The sequence below is a fragment of the Astyanax mexicanus genome, chromosome 5 (assembly GCF_023375975.1).
Source record: "Astyanax mexicanus isolate ESR-SI-001 chromosome 5, AstMex3_surface, whole genome shotgun sequence".
NCBI lineage: Eukaryota > Metazoa > Chordata > Actinopteri > Characiformes > Acestrorhamphidae > Astyanax > Astyanax mexicanus.
This window is the reverse complement of record NC_064412.1, coordinates 12,839,089-12,860,659: the sequence shown is the minus strand read 5'-3', so window position 1 is coordinate 12,860,659 and position 21,571 is coordinate 12,839,089. Positions and strand designations below refer to the sequence as shown.

At 37.7% G+C, this 21,571-nt stretch overlaps 2 protein-coding genes across 5 annotated transcripts in view; one reads left to right on the top strand and one right to left on the bottom strand.

Annotated features, from left to right (window-relative positions):
* Window positions 1-10,375, top strand: part of lhfpl4a (LHFPL tetraspan subfamily member 4a) — a 168,200-nt gene extending 157,825 nt beyond the window's left edge. Inside the window, exon 6 of one of the 3 annotated variants that reach the window (XR_007439255.1) lies at window positions 10,365-10,375. The gene's annotated coding sequence lies outside the window, so the exon portion shown is untranslated. Of the gene's footprint in view, window positions 1-10,156; window positions 10,174-10,364 lie in introns of those variants that run through there. The other 2 variants (XR_007439256.1, XR_007439257.1) reach the window with 2 other exon arrangements.
* Window positions 1-21,571, bottom strand: part of plxnb1b (plexin b1b) — a 110,434-nt gene that overhangs the window by 48,263 nt on the left and 40,600 nt on the right. For both annotated transcript variants that reach the window (XM_007253326.4, XM_015606903.3), the window contains exon 3: window positions 6,271-6,379. The gene's annotated coding sequence lies outside the window, so the exon portion shown is untranslated. The remainder of the gene's footprint in view (window positions 1-6,270; window positions 6,380-21,571) is intronic.

Below are 21,571 nucleotides of genomic sequence, written 5' to 3'. Positions count from 1 at the left end.
TTTTGTGCATGTACCATTGCACCCCTGTTATTGGCTAATGTTGTCAAAACATGAACTTGCTTGACAAAGAAGTTACTCATCCAGATATACTGGATGGAATTATTGCGCACTGTTCCTTTGATCAGAGTCTCTTTACAAAAATAAATAAATAAATAATTATAAGTTAATTAATTAATAAATTATCTGACAGCATGCCCATCACATTAATAACCCTATGGTAAGTTCTTTCATTTGCCAAAACAATTGACTACAGTAACACTTATCTGAATAAATTATCTGAATAAATCTTTCATTCATAATTTTAAGACGAATGCCAGTATTACCAGTATAGAAATGAAAATTTAAGTAGGCAAAAAAAAAATCCTGTCAGTTTAACTAACTTCCCTAAATATTTTAGAAAATCCATCAACGTTATCTAACTCCATCAAAAACAATGGCAAAGTGTGTAAGCTGATGAGCATGGGAGAGTGAGGGAGAGCGGAAGAGATGACCCTTCCTGACCTTCAGTCCTCTGGTTGAGCTGGGAAAAGACAAAAACTTGCATTTCCAGTTTGAGAGCGAGGAGCTAAGGCTAAGCCTGGTCTGTGTGGAGAATCCTCCAGCATGCACACGCATGCACACATGGATACACACGCCCTCACATGAAAGGAGCGCATTGTTCATCTGGTCGCAGGGTTTTATAATAGGTGGATATAGTATAGGCCTTTTAAAGCATGTAGCTTTGCATTACTGCAGCCATTCTTTCAAACATGCTCTGACTCCGTCTGTGTCTGCCCAAGTCTCCTAACCACACACAAACACCCACACACAGGGTCTGTTTCTGTGTAGTTGGTGAATAGAGTGTGGGAAACTCTGGTTACTACCTTATGGCACGGACTGCTTAACATTGTGGATTAGGAATGGGAGTTATTTACATGAACTGATATACAGCTCTGAAAAAATATGAGACCAGAGAGAGTTTTTTATTTTATTTTACCAAATTGAAAACCTGTGGAATATAACCAAGAGGAAGATGGATAATCACAAGCCCTCAATCCAAGCTGAACTGCTTGAATTTTTGCACCAGGAGTGGCGTAAAATTATTTAAAAGCAGTGTGTAAGACTTTTTCCAGAGCTGTATATGTTTAAAAGACAGAATGTACAAGCAATGTAATCAAACAGCTTAACACACTTGAAGTTGAACATTAATCAGCAGTTCTGCTTTACCAGTACTAAACATCAGTTATCTCTGCTAACAGATACCCATGGTGACTAGCATTGCATAGAGTGATTAAGAACAGAGAGGGCAAACTATTGTGCTCTGTGGGCCTTGTGATTGGCTTTGGCATTACCAGAGATTTATTACTTTATATATTCACATTGAATATATACACAACAGGATAAAAAAAAGTTGAGTGGGACTTTCTTGAGTAAAAAAAGGATTACAAATCATGATATAAAAAACTCTGAGCAAATGTTGAGCATTACCTGTTAAAGCAGACATTGTTCTAGGATTATTGCTATTTAAAAATGAATAGTTACTTTGTATGGTTAATACATATCTGTTGTGAAATTATTTCAGCATGTTCTAGTATTAGTTAAACCTCCTGTTCTCTTCTGAGTCAAATTAAGCCTGATCTGAGCAAGCTAATCCTTCAGAAAATAAATAATAATAAAATGTCAGGAATATTCATATTGTGTCAAGTATATTAGTTTTTGTTTTTTTTTCTTGTAGAGTTATCAGTGGTTCTCGCATAATAGACGTATGGTCTTGTTAGGACAGGGTCTAGAGCAGATGTCATAGACCTCAATATTAACACAATATTAACACAATGGTGTGTAAATATTTATATTTATACAAATAGATTTTATACAGCCAAAAAAAGTAAAGTAAAATATAAAACATGTTGTAATAATTAATTTAAGTCATATTAATGAATTGAATTTATATTTTTGCTTAATTTATGATTTGCTTCTCTAATTAAACTAGAAAAAGTAATTAAATATTCAGAGTTTTCAGTTTCAGAGATATTAAATAGTGAATGATGTCATGAAGTCATTGACCTCAAAAATAAAATGAATATCTTCTCATATCGTTCCATTCCTAAATGACATTCCCACATATTTCCTTTAGACCCATTCACTCTGCTCCATCCCTGCTCTCTCTTCTGAGGTATAAAACATTTCACACACTCACACACTAATGCAGAGAGTATAAATGAGAGAGTGAGTGAGTGAAACTGGAGGAGAGGCAGAATCAAGTTGGTCTCGAGTAACAGATGAACTAAAGCTTTCAGTCATCTCACAGATGGCCAGTGGGAGACAGGAAACAAAGTGAATGAATGGAGGACTGGTCAAGGGAATGAACTTGGGATTGATGGCCTTAAGTAAGTGTGTGTGTGTGTGTGTACGTGTGGCAGCCATGTCTCCCTTCAGAAATTATAGCCTGCATACTTTTATATGCTGGGCTGGTGAAATATGTGCGCGTTAATGGTAAGAATGCATAGCAGTTCCTGCCACACAACTGGAAAACATGAGCATATACAGCAGGGTCGGCCCATGACGGCCACTGGGCCACGAGTCAGGTCAACACCAACGCACTGCACTCATATTACACCACTGCATGTCAATATGTCATCAGTGGGAGGGTTTCTATAGATCATAAAGATCACTCTGCTACCTCATATTTATACAGCACTGCAGGGCACTGTAAACTACTTCCTGGGAATGCTCCTACTGTAGATTATAGTGTTGTATAAAAGGTTATATGAGCAGATTTAAAAGAAGCTATATATATATAAACAAGCCACACAGTTATTATACAGACAGAGCACATTGTGTCATAACAGGGAAATCATGGCCCTTGTAGAATTACCATTCCATTAAATTTAAAACAAAGTTAACAAGTTAAATTACAAAAATGTTAGGGATAAACCGATGTGGGAATTCTAGGCTGATGCTGATATTATGTTAATATCTGCTGACATCGGCACCAATATAGATATTTAAAACATACAGAGAAACTATACAAACTATAGAAACAAATAAAATGTTGATTTGCTTTATATTCAAGCTTTTAGCCAACTGTATTTAAACTGTATTTTGGTTTTACATTTATTTAAAAAGACTGGTCACAGCTTTTAACTGTCTTTTTTTAAATTAGCAGGTTAAAAACAACAAAAGATCTATTGAATCTAACAAAAAATAGCTTAAATCAGTGTATTTTAAAGTAGCATGGCCAGTGTCATCCAATAGTAGTAGTAACTAGTAAGGCTACTTTTTTTTAATCATCATAATCAAACAATATTGATTTTGTTTTAATATAATTGTGCATCCCTAAAAAAAAAAAAAATATATATATATATATATATATATATATATATATATATATATATATATATATATATATACACAGTGCTGCTTGAAAGTTTGTGAACCACCCAAACATAGTCATTGTTTTCTAAAGAAAAATTATAATAATCATATGACATGAACATGTAAATCACAAAATGTAAAGCAGACCTTTCAAAAAAGGGACAAAGAAAAAATATCTATATAATTTCATTATTTGTTCAACAAAAGTATTTTATCTCTGACAAAAATGAAAATCTGGCAAGTGCAAAAGTATGTGAACTGTTTTAGTTTGTAGCTTGTGGCACCTCTTTTTGTAGCCATTACTTCAACAAAACGTCTTCTGTAACCACAAACGAGTCTCACATCTGCTTTTTGGGATTTTTGTCCACTCTTCCTTGCAACACTCTGCCAGTTAAGAAAGTCTCGAAGGTCATCTGGCATATAGCGCCCGCTTCAGATCTTGCCACAGCATTTCTATGGGATTGAGGTCCGGACATTGACCGGGCCAATCCAGAGTGCAAATCTTCTTTCTCTTAAGCCATTCCTTGGTAGTTTTGCTGGAATGCTTTGGGTCGTTGTCTTGTTGCATAGTCCATTTCAATCCGAGCTTCAACACCCTGACCAATGGCAGGAGATTCTGGTCAATAATTTGTTGATAGCCCTGGGAATTGAAGATTCCCTGGATAATATGAAGTCATCATCCAGGTCAGGAGGCAGAAAAGCAGGCCCAGACTTTAACATTTCCACCACCATGCTTCACTCTTGGGAGGAGGTTCTTCTCTTTAAATGCAGTGTTGACTTTTCTCCAAACAAGGCATCTGTGATTGTGGCCAAATAGTTCAAGTTTGGACTCATCCATGCAGAGAATGGACTTCTAGAAAGCCTCTAGTTTGTCCAAGTGCTCTCTGGCAAAGTTTAAACGGGCAACTTTGTTCTTTATTGAGAGCAGAGGCTTCCTTCTAGCAACTCTCCCATTATTGCCATGTTTATTAATATTTCACCTGATTGTAGACTCATGTACATTTATCACAGATGCTGACAGAGAGGTCTGCAACTCTCTGGAGGTGATGCGTGGGTTGGCCTTTACCTGCATTATTATTTTTCTGGTGCTTCTTAGTGTAAGTTTTGATGGCCGTCCACTTCTGGGCAGAGTTGCGGTGATGCTGAGTGCCCTCCATTTGTAAATGATTTGTCTTACAGTGGATGGATGAAGCTGGAATCTTTTGGAGACTGTCTTGTAGCTTTCCCCAGACTGATGGACTGTCACCATGTTCTTCCTGATGTCTCCTTTCCTTTCGGCATTGTTTATCTTTTTCTTATACCTTGACACAACAGTGGTTTGGTTGGTTTCCTCTCCCTTTTAACTAGTGTGGCTCAAAACCTTTCCCAAGGATGTTTCATTTGTTAGGTCTGCTTAATTGATTACTTGAGCACTTACATGTGTTTCACTTGAGTCTTTTACCTAACTGACTTTACTAGTGCAGATGTGGTTCATTTACTTTTGCACATGCTCAGATTCCATGTTTTATGTAGTCTGCTTGCAACTCACACATTTCCCTCAAAATAAGTAAATGGAATCGATGGACATAAACCTAACATTTCATATACAAAAAACGGTGATGATAAAATAAAAGAATCGTGGTAAAACAAAAGCAAAATGTAAACTCCTCAACTAGTTCACATACTTTCAAGCAGCACTGTATATATGAAGCATGACTAAAATCATGAATAAAATGTTTAAATGCTGGTACCCTCTATTTATGTGAAGGAGACAAACATAATTGCGGGTAAACAGGACAAAGCGTATTAGGCTGCATGATATTCACACCTCTATTACCTGTATCCTCCTTGTTCTTTAACACTCTGAATCAAACACATATTTACTTGTCATCTATGCTGAAATATATATATATATATATATATATATATATATATATATATATATATATATTATAAGCACTACTATTACCACTATAGTCTCTGTACCACTCTGAACTTCCCATACTGTCATGTCAAATGATCTGGGAAGTTACAGCAAGTTAATGAAGTAGGGTCTTGACTTGACCTGACTAATGTACAGTATCTGAGAATTAGATAGAATTAAAAAATAATAATACTGTCATTAATATACTTTTCTACCAATGGCTGCACTCATTCTTGTGGATGCCCTCTGTGCAAGACAATGCAAGACAAAACCAAGTGAAAGAAATTCCCTCACGGTGTGGGTGTGGCCTAAACATGCCCTGTCTCTATACGAGTGGGTTTGTTTAGAGAACAGTATTATTTTCCTGTTGTATCAATCCATTGGAAGAATAGGCAGTGAATAAGAGATGGTAATATAGCCTGATAGTTTTCTCCCCCATCAGAATGAAAAGGCTTTCCTCTGCATGTTTATTCATCAGACCTTTTACCCAGGGCATAAATTAAATCACATTCAAACTTCTTAAACAAAGAGTGCCTCGCTTTCATGTTGATGAGATGGGTTTAAACAGGGCTGAGATCAAAGAGAGTGAGCGAGAGCATATATGAGAGAGAGAGAGAGAGAGAGAGAGAGAGAGAGAGGGAGAGAGAGAGAGCACGACAGCAAGAAAGAGAGAGAGAGAGAGGGAGAGAAAGAGAGGGAGAGAAAGAGAGAGCAATGCTTTGAACACTTTGAAACTAGCTTGCAGGGTAACACAAAAACCCAGTGGTTTTCTGCCTGAATGGAGACTTAAATCTAATCTACTGTATATAATTACACATCACACACACACACCCTCCCACACACACACACACACTGTACTAAAAGGCCTTACCCTAATCATTCCTATCAGTCCTGTCTCTGCACAGGAAGACAAGCCATGTCTTTATACAGTATGTGTGAGTGTGAGTGTGTGTGTGTGTGTGTGTGTGTGTGTGTGTGTGTGTGTGTGTGTGTGTGTGTGCGATGATTGTTACCTGTTGGATGCAGGGTCAGATGTTGTGGGGGTGGACGAAAGTTTCGTGGCTCATGAATGTTGGGAATTTCCTCTGAAGCACTCAGTGTTACAGGTGTTCTTCTTCTGTCCTGGGAAAGAGAGAATAACACATGCATGGTTTACACCTCCCACAACCCACTACACACACAGCAGGAGGACAAAAGACTGATTACATTGTTAGTATATTCTATTATCTAGTGTATATTTTACTGTGGTATGATAAACTCGAAATGGTAAACTAACAGAAGTTAGCTTACCATTAATTAATATAATTTTGGTCCATTCACCACAATATTGACAGAATGTAAAGAGCTGTTTGCAAGAGGATTTAAAAATGACTGTAAAATCCTAACATTATGTTCTAATATTCTATTAAATCACATTTTTGCATGATGAAAATGTTTGGAAAAACAAAATAAATGAGTAAAGGATAGTGTTAAAACACAGTCTGAATTGGTTGCTTCTGTCTATGCCACAATAATCACAACATACATCTTCATTTTGGTCAATATGAGAGAATTCTGACACTGATTGGAACAATATAAAACACCCAAAATGAATGTCTACATGGGCTGCACAATACTGGAAAAAATGAACATTGCAAATATTATTTTTCGACAATATATATCGCAATATTAAACAATGCAAGGCATGTGATGTCACCAGCACTCAAAACCCGAGGAAAACAGCAAAAAAAACGTAATCTGCCCTTTAATCAGGCATTTAAATGGCGTTTTAAAAGGTAAATAAGAGCGTTTTTTCCTGGGATTAAAAGCGTGAATTCAGCTGTAACTGGAAATATCTGCGTGAAACTGTGCTGGACTGAGGTGCTCAGATTTTGACACGTGCGTTTACGTGCACGCGCCCAGCCATGTGGATGGAGGTCATGCGGTTACCTCGTATTTACTGCTTGTGGATGGAGGACGTGGATGGAGGCCAGGCGCACATCGCAATGACGATGCTAAAAGGATATATCGTGCAGCCCTAATAACTACAAATGAGTTCTGAATAGTGGAAAACATATACGCCTAGCATTTTCAGCACTTAGGAAAGAGGTGCAGAGAAAACTGAGGTGCACCACCACTGACTGTGAGGTGGGATGCAGCAGTAGAGTTTTTTGCATTATTCAGATAAAACGAAGGCAATGGGGAACAAAGAGTTAGATGGGTAGTTCACAGTAAGGCATTTTCCAGTGATATGTCACTCACACACACACACACACACACACACACACACACACACACGGATCTGCACTCTGCCAGAGACCCTCGGGGTCACGTCACTCTCACGTTTCATTTCCGCTGAAAGAGCGGGAGAAAGCGGAGGTGGAAAAACAAACTGACGCAGCAGACGAGTGGCAGCACATCATTTAACCAGCGGCTCATCCCTTAATGTGATTCAGTCCATCAGTCAAGAGCGAAACCCCCCCCCCCCCCCCCATTCCTCCCAATCTCTGAGAAACAGCTAACCACACACTGCCTCCCTGCAGATCAACCTCACAAACCTGCTTCTAACAGCAGAACATGCCTAAAGTATCCACACACTATTAGTGCTGGACAATACGGCCAAAATTTATAACACCATATCTTTAATAATTTTGGTCAAAATGATATAATTCTGATTACACATCTGTTGTGCACATCCTCACCCACTGACACCGCCAGGCTACAGTTGTCTCTAGTGTTCTGCAGTTTCTGCTCAGCATTAATGCAGTGACTGTAAATTCTGTACCTCTCTTACAACCATAGAGCAATATTTTATAGTTTGATGAAGATTTATTCACCTTAAATTTGCTTAAAAAAATAAAGAAGACAGTCAAACATGTCGGAGGTTATTTTTGGTGATATAGGCTACACAAATACGTCTTAAAGAGAAAATACACTCTAATACATATTTACATTAATAGCTGAATTATGTTTCTTTGAAACAACAAAATATACCAGCCCTGCTTAAAACACTTAACAATGAGATGCAACAAACAGTAACAGAATTTTATTGAGGAAATTAAAAGTAAAAAATAACATTTCAAATAAAATTAAAAACCTGGATGTTCTTTATTGTTTTAGCACACATTTTGTCATCAGTATGTTTTGGCCTAAGGGCTTTTATTATGAAGCCTACATTAACGTATTAGCCACAATGATAGCTGGCTAATGACTAAATGGAGATGCTAACTGTTTTCTGAGCTGAATTAATTGCTAATTTGTGATAACAGATAGATGTACTGTGTGGGTTAGATGAAGTAAGGTATGTTTTATTATTGATATTATATCTGTTTTACTCTTGTCTTTAGTTATGAAGGCAGAATGCCGGTATGTAGTTACTGTTTTATTGCAGCCCTCAGGCAGGTTCTAAGTGATACTGAAAAATCTAAAATCTATTTAAAAATGGTATCACCATTACTTAAATATTTTCTATCACTATAAATACTGGCATTGCATTATTGTTTAGTTTTACTATATGTCAAAATTTGTGTAGCCACACCTAATGAATCACAGAAAACATTCTATATTATCAATGCTGAACTGAAATCAGCGGTGCACTAAGGACATGCTGAAGCACATCCCCACCAAGAGAAATTCTTTATCAGCACGAGACAAAGATCTTAATCTACATCCATGACATCCATGAACTTCATCCCTGAACAGCAAACAGAAATAACAAATATCCAAAAGAAAATGAGATTAGGTGCCATTCCAGATCAGGAGTCAGGAGTAAAAAACGGTAGCTGTAATCCATTTCTGACATGCAACAAAAATATAATCCCCCCCCCAATCCATACACACAATTCTGCTCCAATCTATCCACAGAAGACTCCCTTAATACCTTTTGATGTTTCTGTCATTCTGGCCTCACCAATCCCGGTGGAGGAATTATTGAGAATCGTTGAGCTGTATTATATCAAGTAAAATTTAATTCCTTAAAAGAGATAAAGTCAAAATAACTGTATACTTCAACAGGGATTAATTAGCCATGTTTAAGCTTAATATAGGAAATCATTTTATCTGTTATAATATATGAATGTTTGTCACCTTTTGTAAATTATTCTGCTTGTTAAAGCTGAAGTCAAACAGCATTAACTCAGGAAATATGTGAAAAGAATACCATCACTATATAACTATAAGTGATGGTATAAGACCAGCTGAGGCTAAGGGTGCTAATGATTTTTTTAAAGCCTGCCATAAGGGTGTCTTCTGCATTTTGATGCTTAAAACTGACAAGCATTGTCTGAGCATGAAAAAAGAGAGAGAGAAAGAGAGAGAGAGAAAGAGAGAGAATTATGAAAGTAAGAGAGTTAGCAAGAACAAAAGAAAATGCGAGCATAAAAGAGTAACAACAAGAAAGTAAGAAAAAATGTAGAAAGAAATGAGCGTGTGAGACAAGTGAGAGCAAAAATAATAGAAAGAGAAAGTAAAAAAATATTAAAAGAAAGAGTTGATGAAAAAAGAACAGCATGACAAGAAAAGAACAAAGGAGTGATAGAGGAATGGGAGAAAAGAGAAAAAGCATGAGCAGTCCAACTTTCTAATGAGTGCCTCTAATAACTAAGTAGTTACACATTAACAATCCATGTAATAACAGTGTAAGTACAAGTGAAGTACGCATTATTCAAATATGTTGTCTATCTTCACATAATAATTTTTTTTTTGTATTCAAAACCTTAATTATAGCATACAATCGATGTTGTATGTTATACACACATAGACTAGGTGTGTGTGTGTTTAGATGTGTGTGTGTGTGTGGTAGCCGAACTCCTGGATGCTTCTCTCTCTTAAAGCTGTGAGATGTCTGGGATTCCTGGAGCTGCTCCACACTGGGCTCATACCCAGCCATACTCAGCCCATTTATAACACACACACACACAGACACAGACACAGACACAGACATACACACAGACACACACACACAGACACACACACACAGACACTGACAGAGAGACACAGACAGAGACACAGACAGAGACACAGACAGAGACACAGACAGAGACACAGACAGAGACACAGAGAGACAGACAGAGAGACAGACAGAGAGACACAGACAGAGAGACACAGACAGAGAGACACAGACAGAGAGACACAGACACATATTTAGAACCATCAGAAGTTAGATGTTGATGAAGAAAGAGCCAATTAGTAGAGGTGCCAGTCTACTGATCTCATGCGTCAGTTAAGTCTTTCAAACGCACACTCACACACACTCACACACACACTCACACACACTCACACACACTCAAAAAAAATCACACACACTCACACACACTCACACACACTCTCACACACTCTCACACACTCTCACACACTCTCACACACTCTCACACACTCTCACACACACTCACACACACTCACACACACACACACTCACACACACACACACTCACACACACACACACTCACACACACACACACTCACACACACACACACACACTCACACACACATACACTCACACACACTCACTCACACAAACTCACTCACACAAACTCACACACCCCTACCAGGCCGGGTCTCAAATGGAACTGAGCCCAGACAGATCAGGGCCCTCAGTCTGACGGAGTGTGGGAATGAACACACAAAAGGACGATGGGGGCTGTGGGCCACACACACATTCCAGTGCTGTGCAGTTCAAACGATTTGATCAGATTTAAGATGAAAACATTTCTATGAGAAGGTTACCATCAATTACTTGCCATATGTGCAGAGTAGAGGTCATCTGGTTGCATCAAAGGATGACAAATCCCAGTACAATGACTTATGGAACCTCAGCTTTACACTGGCCCAGAAAGCTTTTACTACACTATGTTACTTTTCAGTTTGGTCTAAATAAGAGCCACAGTCCCAACCAATAAACCACAATTTGTTTTAACCCTTAGATAAGTAAAACTAACAAGCAAACAGAGTCAAAATAATCTACTAACACAAACAAATAAACAGACCATGTCAAAATAAAAGTCACAAATACTAACAGTCTTTTTCAAAGTAAGTCACAAATACAAACAGACCATATCAAAATAAAAGTTGAAAACAGTTGTCAAAACAAGTCATGTATACAAACAGATTGTCACAATAAAAGTCAAATAAAAGCACAGCATGTCAAAATTAAAGTCACTAATACAAACAAAGCATTTACACCCATTAGGTTCCAATCAAAATTTGAATTTACTCTCACATTTGTGTTTATTTTTCCTTTTTTGCTGATCTAAAAAAAAAATCTCATATGTGACTCAGAAACCATAATACGATACGAACTGTGCATTTTGTCATCAAACAGACCCAAAAAAGCAAACATTAAATATGAAGCAAGTTTCAGCTTATTGACTTCTTTTAAGCTAATTGATTAATAATTTTAATTTCACAACTAAATTATTATTTCAAACCTTTTAAATACTTCACTAAAAAGTATAATGGAAAAGCAAGTGTTTTTGATTACATCACTTGGCACTTTTTTATTTAAACATGTGGTCAAAACAGTGTCAGTGTGAAACTAACCTAACAAAAATCATTCTTTTCAACTAATTTTGACTTCATTTGGAAAACTGTGAAAATCAAGCAACTATTACTTATTATGATTGTTATGATAAAACACTGTTTCACATAAGACACAAACAACTGTGTGTGTGTGGGGGGAGGTAATGACACTAAAGAGCAGAGTGTTCACTCCCTTTCTTTCCCAAGGTGAACACACACACACACACACCTCTTAATCACAGCTCGTTGTTCTTGCATGAACAGCTCCTCAGAGGGTGTGGTTCTGTCCTTCACACCACCTGTCCAGCACACTCTCTATTTCTCTTCATGTCTGAGGTGGGACTGTCCCACAATGGTTACTTCCTTTTGCAGTCCCTAATGGCCAATTATCACATAAAGCTTGCTATAAGGACTAATCTGTGCAAACGAGTTGCAGAGAATGTGTGTTTATCAATTTAAACAAGAAGATAAACAACAGAGATTGCCTTGACATATCTAGTAACCTATCGTACATATTAGTTTACTCAGTACCCTGTGTGTTACACAACTGATGCATGTGAACAGAAATGCATGTGTAAAGCACGTCCTGTAGAATTGGTTCAAAGCATGCGTGAAAGGCTCATTACTAGTTACTGAACCAACCTATATTTCTATATATATATATATATATACATATATATTCAATAAAAAACATGCATAATTAAACACGAATCACCCTTTTTACACTGAGACTGATTTTTACATACACACAAATCAAGTTTCAAGCTTTAAAATAAACAGATGTATAATAAATGCTGCCTTACACATTGACAGATTGGTAAAAATGTCTAATAATGAGATCAGCAAATGGACAGTGTTTAAAAACTTAAGCAGCCCTGCTGTGTCACATACTAACACACCACCACCGTGCCCATGTGTCACTGCATTGCTGAAAATGACCCACCACTAGGGGTGGGCAATATTATATCGTATACAATATATCGTAACACAGAAAAATCATGATATTGAAAATCCATATCGTGATAATAGGGCTGTTCTGTCTTAAAAGTAGTCTATTATTTACTGTGAAGCTTTAGGTGTATTTATTGTATAATTGTTTTAGTTTGCAGTTTATATGCATGCACTAAATATTCTGCAATATTATTTGCTGCATTATATTATTTTATGCTATATTATTTATTTTGCCACATTATGATTATTCTGTTATACTATTATACTATATTCCAGAAATTAATTAATTATTTTAGTTTTTTCAATATCGCCAAGTATATCGTTATCGCAAAAATACCCTGAAATATCGTGATATTATTTTAGAGCCATATCGTCCACCCCTACCCACCACCCAAATAATATGCAACTAATACTTACTATGTGGTGGTTCTGTGGTGAAGGCAGGATAACAAAGTATGCAGAGAAACAGACAGACTTAAGTCTGCAATATATATATATATAACTCCAAAATGTTCCTATATGATCAGTGTAGATGACAAGGACAGTGATAGTAAATGTTATTTGCCACCTTATTATGGTATTTTATCCAACCAGGAATGCTTTGAATGACTAGTTGATTAGTGGACTAAGAGAGAACAGCCCTACTAGAAGTTCAACCCTAACTCCAAATCATACGACTCTGTTCTGTTAGAGAGACGTAGACAAATCCCTCACTCTCCACGAACACAAATAGTTCAGTAAAAGCTTCTCAGCAATGTTTGACATTCAGAGTGATGACCCCCCCTGCCCTAGCAGTCTCACAGTGCATATTAAACTCGTCCTACACAGCACATTCACACAGACATACAGAGCCTCCTCACATAAGCCTGTATATATATGAGCACTTAAGGAAGCCTGTCTTTAAGCTGCAGATGACTTTAGGCTGGTTAGGAGAGGCCCAGGTGTGTATGTGTCTGTGTGTGTGTGTGTGTGTGTGTGTGTGTGTGTGTGTGTGTGTGTGTGTGTGTGTGTGTGTGTGTGTGTGTGTGTGTGTGTGAGGCAAGGAGGTGTCAGTATCCCTCCAGCTCCAGTGGTGTGATGAATACACCCATTTCTCATAGCTGGGTGTGTTCTGCACTATAATGCAGCTCTACTTTTGTTAAAGGTGAATGCTGTGTGTGTGCTTACAGTGTGTGCCATCAGGGGCCACATTCAGATGACATAACGGAGCAGTGTGTTATTTCAGTCTGTGCAGCTTCACTGTAATGAATGAGGTTACTGTGAAATTACGGCAACTACAGCCTTAGACATAATATCACTGTGCAGACACAATTACACACACTGCCTCAGTAATATACACACTCGCACACAGGCACACACAATGCATTTATTCAGCCTTTTCATTTGTTAATTGACGAATTGATAGAACGTATGTGACTTGGTTGGGGTATAAAAAGCTCAGAATCGATTTCACATGCCTATTTACAGAAGAAAATAAATTATAGATGTTTTTTTTTTCTTTTTTTAACTTAATGTGCTATGCTCTGATTGGCGGATTTTAGTGATGGCCGGTGTACCGGTTCATTTGCCATGTGGAACAGCACAGTCAAAGAAACACGCAGCTTTGTGGAAACAAACCTGTGGAGTCCTGGCTGGTGAGAAATCAGAAGAGCTGTATGAGTGTTTTTATCCCATTAAAATAGAGCAGTAACTACAACCCTTTTAAATATATGAATACTGCAGGTTGAAAAAGGATTTCAATGTATTTTTGACTGGAGATAGAAGGGAATTGTGGCTGATTTAAATACTGTAATGCCTCTAATGGCTTCAGGAATAACATATAGTACATTTATCTTAAACTTATGACCTACTTGTGCGATAGAGCTTTTGAGAAATATATATCTCTTTGAATACTTAAACATGTAGTATTTTATGTCCATTTTGGTGTTGGCGTACCCTTTTTAAGGTCCATTGTTTATATTCTTTAGCTGTTTTTCTGATAATAAAGTTTGATTTCTTCATATATTGTTTAATTTCCGTCCTATTTGGGGGAAATATATTGATTTTCCACTAGAGCTGTCCACAAACCATTTTTAATGGTTTACTCTCAAACACAGTTAACTACCACCACAATGGCACATGTGTGCTTACTACAGCTCCTGCTGGGATAGCTCAGGATCAATATATATATCAGCTATATCAGAAATCAATACAGTCACAACTGTGGTTACACTAGTCCTTTTAATATCCTGCAGGCAATGCCCACATAGAGCCCTATATATTGCATTTTCAAAGCCCAAACCTAAAGCCATCCTTTATCAAAAGATCAAATGGATTTCCACTTTTAAAAAGAACCCATTTGTATTCGTCTCATGTACAGAATGTTCAATATGCCCAAGGACACCGAAGTTTTGATGTTTTGAGGTCATTTCCTGTAGCCTTTTAGTGTACAGATGTTTTAAATAAAGTATCAAAACATTTATATTTATTTAAAATCTTTATTTAAGTTTTTGTTGGATCAGAGTTCTTTAAACACTGATTAGATTATGAAGATTAAATAAAGCATTTTGTCGACAAGAGAAGAATATTTATATTGCCCACCTCTATTTTTTTGTTTTTACAGTTCTGTCCTCAAAATGTACAAAAACAAACACACACACACACACTCTACCACAACCAAACACACACACACAGAAAACGTCAGTCCAACTTTGGTCAAAGTCCTCTGTTAGATCTCGCACACCCTCTATAACAGCGTCATCCATCAGCCACCGCCACGCCAGTTACTGAAAAAAAAATACACAACTCAGCACACTGACCCAGGGGCCAGGGGCCCATATCAACAACTCTTGCTCTCACACACACAGTCTCTCTCTCTCACACACAAACACACACACGTTAAACAGATTTGTTAGGAGTAAAGCATATAGAATATTAATCTCTCAGTTCCGTTTGGGAGGAAATCCTTCAGGACAAACTCAAAGCAAACACCAGCTCCTCTTCACTGATTAACACCACGGGGCCTCCCCTGCCATCTGCGCAGTAATGGGCTGCCCCGTGCAGACCCTCGGGAGAGGCAAGTCCTGGACTCACCTACTCCAGAGACATGGGGGGGGAGGGCAGGGCAGGAGAGATGATAAATGACTTGTCTAACGGTTGGGTTCCATCAAAAGTCGAGATTTGCCCTATAAATGGAGAATTGAGGATTACTTGTGGTTGGGGGAGGTGGGAGGGGTTCCCCCTCATTTAAAATACAATAGCCTATCTGCCAGCTCTCCACCAGCCTTCTGAGAGAGAACAAATGAGATAATCTGGAACTCTCACTCCCTATCATTCTAACACACACACACAGACACACACACAGACAGACACACACACAGACAGACACACACACAGACAGACACACACACACACAGGCACACACACACACAGGCACACACACACACACACAAACAGACACACACACACAAACAGAAACACACAGACAGAAAAACACACACGCAAACAGACACACACAGAAACATGCACAGACACACACACAGATGGCAAAGCATGAACAATGATATCCAAACTAAAATACCCCACTACAAAAAATAAACTGAAAATACAAAAATGTGTGTGTGTGTGTCTTTAAATGCACCGAACATTGTGTAATTTTGACACATTGCTCCATGAGAAAATAATCAACTCTCTCTCTATTTCTCTGACCTCTGACTGACTCCACACCTTTAAAAGACATGTCAGTAGTAATCAGCTGAGTAAGCACCATCCTACACTACATATTTACACAACACCGTCCATCATCATCTTGAAATATTGATGAATTAGCACAATCCCTGATTGATGACTTAGATCATTCATATGGCCTAGAGCTTTCACTGCTTCCTTATCTGACTGTGACACAGAAGGGGTAAGCTAAACAATGGACCACATGCAGCACACAGTACCTCCCCATCTACACACCCAAAACCTACGTTTGTAAGTAAGATCATTGATTAATTAATGACTGTTAAAAAATTAAATCTTTTTGGTTATTCTTATTCTTGTTCATAATATACCATCAGTGCTACATACATAGGCCTTATAGGATATAATATAGCAAATATGCTTATAGATAAATATTTAGAAAATGTAAAAAATAGCGCAAACATATATGACTAGTTCTGTATCTTATGGTTGACTAATCAGATCTTTACAGCAAAAGTTCCTTTCCTTAAGTGTAAAGTATTTCCTGAATGGTTAAAGGTTGTTATTACAGCAAACGTGGTATAATAACACCCTAATAGTTGTTGGTTTTAGAAGATATGTTCAAAAACCTTCAAGATTTTTAATTATATGAACATTATATGAGCTTTATGTAAACAACACAGAGAGATCGACGTAATATAACTGAAACACATACATCTGAAGAAAGAGCATTTAAAATGTTTTGGGCTAAAACAGACAGTGAAATCGTCCTGCATATAGAGTCCTCTTTCCGAAAGCCTTTAGAGAGCTTTTTGGATCCAGCCATAATAAAATCACTTATAACAACAAACAATAGCAAACCAAACTAAACATATGAGATTTAAATAAAGCTGCATTACAATTAGCTCAAAAGTTGGATGTTCGATAAGCTAGAAATTACATTACACCTCGTCTTTCAAGTTAAACATTCAGATAATTGTAAACGATTTCAAACAGTTACCTGAAATATTTGGAATTTGCCACAACTGGTTTGATAGCTATTTACCAGTGTTTTCATATTAATATTGCCAACATATGCCCCCATTTTTATATCATATGCTATCATAGGTAGCATTGTCCCAGGTTAGCAGAATCAGAGATGCCAGTTGATAATGAATTTTACATTATTTAGCACATCTAGACAACAGAAATTTGTCCACATGTTGACAGAAGTTGGACACTAATTTGTGTATGACTAAATGAGACAACTAGACAGAACTGCTACTAAACTCTACCATACATGAGGCTTTTTCATGTACATCTCTCAACATTGATAAAATGAAGATGAAATGTGTTAAGACATAAATAAATACAAAGAAAAAGGTTTTTATAGGGTGCACCATTTTTTTTCAAGTTTAAATGCTGCAGAAATCTGCGACACCTGGCACAATATAAAAATATTTTGTCGCAGGCTGGCTTCAGATTGTCAGTGTACACTAATACTAATATTTGGGAGAGCTCCTTTAAAATTCCTCTCCTCCACCTTATCAACCCCCTCATTCCCCCCGTATGACTCCCACCCCAGTGTACTAGACAGGTCATCTATCTTCCCTTATCCTATTTATTTTATCTCCCCGTGTTCATTTATCTTATCTGATTTAATATATCCAACCTGCTATCTTTAGCCCAGCCCTTTGGAAAGACTGGACCGAAGGCTTTGAGCTCTGATTGTTGGGTATCCAGGTTGCAGGTAATGGGTCTAATCAGAGGCTTCTGAGAGAGGGGCCTAATTGGGAAGGGTGGGGGATGAGAGGTGGTCTACAGGCTTGATTCTAGGGTGAGGGAGGAGGTCCCAATTTGTCAGGCCTGCTTTGAGGCCACAGGGCGGATGAGGCAGGCTGGGTCGGGTGAGGGGGAATTCTCTCCCGGGTCCTCTGGGGGATGCTTCCTGAGCTGTCACGCATGCACGCCCTCACACACACACACACACACACAGACACACACACAGACACACACACAGACACACACACAGACACACACACAGACACACACACAGACACACACACAGACACACACACAGACACACACACAGACACACACACAAACCTGACAACAGTATGCATCGCTGATCAGATCAGATTGGTGTGTGTTAACGGGTTTTACAACACAGCCTGTATTATCTCTCCGGCTAAGTGAAGAGGAAGGCGGAGGGTAAGAGAAAATGTGAAAAATGGAGTGAGACAGGAAGAAAAATGGAGGTGGTGGAAGAAAAACCTATCTGAGATGGAATCACACAAGAAAAGCAGTTCCACCAGAATCGCTCCTGCCCTCGGCCCACACCGGCAAGAGCCTCCTTCACTTTATATGATTTATTAAAAATTCCCGAGCTACATATTCATGTGAGGGGCAGTTCCCATAAGGATCTCAAGCTATTACTGTTGACACTTTTCAAAAGCAGCTTTTGTCAAATGGAATTGCAGTCTGGAGCCCTATCAGCTCTGCCAATTCTGAGGCTGAATTAAGGACGTAATAAGCAACTGTGATGAAAAGCAGTAGGTGTTGTTGAAATGGTGTTATTTTTATATATTTAAAAAAGTGTGTTATTAAATATAAAATGCCATAAAATGAACATTGTTAAAAGCAATGTATTAAATATTTCAGTACTACTGCAACAAAAACAAACTAGAAAATTGTATTTTCTTAGGAAATTAAGCAGACTGATTGCAAAGCTTCAAAAAGGTCCCACTCTATATAGTTGTTTCATGGTTATGAGGGTAAAGCTGATTTTGCCAGAAGTTTTCAAATATCAAACTGTTTCTGGAGTGTGATGCTGTTGCTGGACATTGGCTCTGCTGGTTGTTTAGTAGCTATGTGTGAACTCCAGAAAGACGTGAAATAATAAGAATCAACAAGCATCTCATTTCTTATCCATATTCTTCTATTTTTCTTCTATGAGTTTCCACTGCTAATCAGCACACATATGTTAATCACTCTAAACACGGTTTAGAAAAGCAGACAAGCTTATTGATAATTTGTGACCTCATGACCCCATGAAAATATTTCCAATTACAAGACAACAAGTATACAACAAATGTAGTGCGACAAGTACAATGACCTACTGACTCTAAAAGTTGTATAGCGTGTACATCGCATAAGGTGTTTCTTTTCTTGGTGACTGCCACGATTGTTCCTTAGGTAATCCAATTTTTTTTTAAGTGTACCTCATGTACCTCAATCTTTGCACATACTTCATTTCTTTAGTATGAACTTCAATCACAGCCCCCATTCATCAGTCCGTCTTTTAAAATCAAGACCAGGCTCATCAAGACTGACTGACAGTTTCATCTGAGATCCTTCAGCTCACCTTGAGAACCGAAATTAATGTGTATGCATGCGCACACCTGCAGTCAGGTTTAAAAAAAAAAAAAAAAAAAAAAAAAAAAGCCGACTTAAAATGCAATTATACAAGTCTGCATACATTAACGAGCAGACACATGTACACTCAAACACACATACACACATATATTCTGCTCCCAGTGCTCCTGCTGAAATGGTTCACCTTCAGAAATAAGGTGTGTCCCCTACAGATCTCCTGGAAGTCTGATCTAATAGACGGGGGTATGAATCAGAATCACCATAAACAGATGGATTAAAATGAATGATGCTGTGTTTGTGTACATGTGTATACATGTGTGTGTCCGTGTGTCTGTGTGTTTGCATGTGTGTGTGTGTGCATGTGTTGTATAAACGCTTTTACAACTCATTAGGATGCAGGACAATGAGTGTGATTCCAGACATAAGAAGGGAGGAAGGGAGGGAGAGGAGGGGAGATAGAGGTGACATTGGACGGGACACTGGGCACAAGACACTTCAGTGTTGGCTGGAAACAAAACATCTTTTCAATTCAGCAACAATTCATTGTACAGAATTTAGCTATGCTAAATGTTAAAGAAATATAGATGTACATGGTAATATTTGGACACCCCCTGTCAAAATACATGTTAATATATAAAACTAAGCAAGTAAAAAATGACCTGCTTTCCAAAATGCATGAATTTATAGATGAAATATATATTTAATATAATTTAAGCAATATCATTTGGGGCTGGGACTTTGTTAGCAGCAAGAAGGACAGAAAGCAGCCAATCCGAGGCTTTTCAGCTTCAGATGTCGCCACGGCAACTAGTGGGCAAACCAACATTTGGTAGGTTGCCGCCCACCGTTACACAATGGTGGGGGAAATGCTCTTTATTTAAATTTCAATTGAGACGGAGTTAGAGAAGCAGCAGAACTGAATATTTGACCATTTTAGAGGTGCACTAGTCAGGTTTCAGAACAGCAAAAGTGAACTTTATTACTATAAATAGTTTTTTTTTTTTTGCTGGATAAATGACATTTTTACTCAAATACTACAAGTAATTATCACATCAGGGTACTACTTTTTTGCTGTTTTTAGCAAAAGAAAAAATCACACTGTTCTCATTTCCCATTATATATCTACTAGAGACAGATTATATCTGTGCAGTTTTATTTATTTTACTTTACTCCTGGATATATAGAGATACTTGGAGTGCATTATTAGTATACTGACGTTCTGGATCATTGGATCAAATTGTATGCAATAATAAAATCTAATATTCATTTTGCTGCAGTAGTGTACTCCTTTAATAATTTTTTTAATTCAGTGTTTTGTCATATCGCCAAGAGTATAGTTATCGCGAAAATACCATGAAATAACACAATATTATTTTAGGGCCATATTGCTCACTCTATACTGTACCATTACTTAGTATAGTATAACTCCACCATAATGCAGCTACTGAGTGCAAAGTCTACTGCCAAGACTGCACAAGTGGCTCACGCTGTAGTGTGTGTTTATACTTGTGCAATAGGCGCACTTGAATTGTTCAAATGCGTGGGTGGGAATATGATGCTCAGCACTAATCACAACTTCCTGTGGTTGCCACAACCACAATAATTACACATCTGACTATGCATTAATTTAAATAGCACACACTGATACTTAAAGGCTAAATTAATTTGAAGCAGTAGCATTAACTGCGCTTTAGACTCATAATTAAAAGGTTGCATATTTGAGAGTTAAACTGAGGTTTAACTGAGCGCAACTCTCAAATCATACTACTCTTACTGGAGGGAAAGATCCTCTCTCTCTCTCTTAGTCACTCCTAACCTTCGCCTCAGACATCCCACAGCCATCTCC